The 2,278-nt window shown below is 38.5% G+C and overlaps 1 non-coding gene across 1 annotated transcript; it reads left to right on the forward strand.

Moving 5' to 3' along the window:
- Nucleotides 1–1,648: 1,648 nt before the first annotated feature.
- Nucleotides 1,649–1,720, forward strand: Trnai-uau (transfer RNA isoleucine (anticodon UAU)). The gene has a single exon. It is a non-coding gene; the product is annotated as a tRNA-Ile (tRNA).
- Nucleotides 1,721–2,278: the final 558 nt, after the last annotated feature.

A 2,278-nucleotide genomic window follows, 5' to 3' on the forward strand; every position in this document is an offset into this window, starting at 1 on the left:
TGCGAGGAGCTTTGCGCCGGCGCAGACTGTCTTGCATGCGTAATCATGCGAACAGCAATTAATCTTCGCCGTTTGATATCTCGGACTACGGATGCGCAAGACGAATTCTGCCGATCGAAACTGCGTAGAAACATGATTGCGTCTAACTTTCCATCACAAACATGCCTGGTTACTATAGGTGCTAAAAATTATTTCGTCAATTTGGGGTAACTAAGCCTCCGAAATCAATAATTACCTCGTACGTATGTGTCCCCCTGAGCGCATAACCTCACTGTACAGGTCGACTTCGCGTAAATCTAAGCGTCTATTTTTAAAAAAGTCTGTCTACCTAACTTTGATCACCCTGCATATATGAGGTAAGTAGAGACAGAGACACACTAGAAAAACATTAAAAGATAAAAGTTTACTCACGTTTTCGGAAGAGTACTTCCTTTCTTCAGAGCACAGAATAAGTTGGTTTCAGTGTTTATATATACAGAAAATGTAGCAAGGGTAAGGGCAGGATAAGGGAAGGGGAGTTTGTAGAATGCGATCATGGTTGGTGGGCAGCGGAAAAATGAGAGAAGTGGAAGAGCGAAAAAAGGATAGCAAGAAATCCCAGTCAGGCGGTACGAACACGAGAGAAAAATAAACAAAAAAGAAAAGAAGCAGAACGAAAAAATTTTTCACAAGGTAATTCCCCTTTGCTCCAGTGGCAACAGGGGGAAGGAAGGGTCAAAACAAAATATGCCCATGCACGCATTTGACATCCGCAAAAAAATCACAGTCACGCGGAACCAACATGAGAAAACAAGAACTGAAAAAAGAAGAAACAGAACGGAAAAGAAAACAGAAATTTAAAGAAGGCTGCGCTAGCATTGTTGGCTTTGATACTCCCTCCTTGTAATCAATTTGTGCACGTGAGCGTGCGTGATTCCTTTCCTCTCCACTTCCTTTTTTGTATTGCTGTTTTCTAATATTCTTTGCTGACCGCCTCGGCGTTCACTAAACTGGTACCATGTGCCGACCAGACGTGTACCCTAGGGTACGCATCATGAACGTGCACCTGGGCTATCTTTCTTTTCATGACTTGTTCGACCCTTGTTCAGGGAGTCCTCTCCCTGAAACGTCAGTAAACGTATTTCTATTTTCTACATCTTTTCCGTTTGTCTCTGTCTCTACTAACCTTATATATATATATATATATATATATATATATATATCGAAAGGCGTGGGTTCGGTCCCCACTCTGGGCGCGTGTTTTTCTTTCTTTCTTTCTTCTGTATATTTAAAAAAAATGTTTACTTAATTAACCGCAGTGAAAAAGAAAAGAGCCTAACCACACCCCTATGCCTCCTTTGGCATTGTAGACTGCCGACCTATCTTTCTGTATATATATATATATATATATATATATATATATATATATATATATATATATATATATATATATATATATATATATATATATATATATATATATATACATATATATATTAATTTATTTATTTATATGCCTCCCCTATGCCTTCTTTGGTGTTGTAGTCTGCCGGCATTTCTTTCTATATATATAAATATATTTATATATATATATACAGACAGATAGTTCGGCAGATATAAATATATCTGGTAAATATAAATAGCGCAGAAAGTGAAGGAGAACACAGTCGCCCAGATAGCCGAATTGGTAAGGCATTCGAGATATAATCGAAAGGCGTGGGTTCGGTCCCCACTCTGGGCGCGTGTTTTTCTTTCCTTCTTTCTTCCGTATATTTAAAAAAATGTAAACTTCATTACCGTAGTAAAAAACACAGCCTAACCACACCCCTATGCAACCTTTGGCGTTGTAATCTGCCAATCTGCCGACCTATCTTTCTGTATTCCCTCAACGAGCCCCTCATTACCTTACTATATATATATATATATATATATATATATATATATATATATATATATATATAGTCATATCGGGGTGCTAACAACCCCACAATAACGAATTTCTAACATGTAGCCTTTCAAAATCGCCGTCAGATTTGCCCTATTTTCAATGTAAAAATATACCACGTCTACGAATTTCAGTACAGGCATATTTCAGAATAATGCACGCAATGTACTGCTTACTTTACTGTCGAGACACATCAGTTTAACGAATTTGGGAAAATTAAGAGCAGGTGTTTTGTTGTGAGTGATCGTGCTGCGAAGTTTGCGCGAGATCCAACTAGGAATGCAGCTAGCTACATTGCCAAGATGATGCTACAGCAGTTACCATCCCGACGCCAACGAAGGCGTCTGTGGGTTA

The sequence above is a fragment of the Haemaphysalis longicornis genome, unplaced genomic scaffold (genome assembly GCF_048455015.1).
Source record: "Haemaphysalis longicornis isolate Haplotype H1 unplaced genomic scaffold, Haemaphysalis longicornis Haplotype H1 scaffold_13, whole genome shotgun sequence".
NCBI classification, from domain to species: Eukaryota; Metazoa; Arthropoda; class Arachnida; order Ixodida; family Ixodidae; genus Haemaphysalis; species Haemaphysalis longicornis.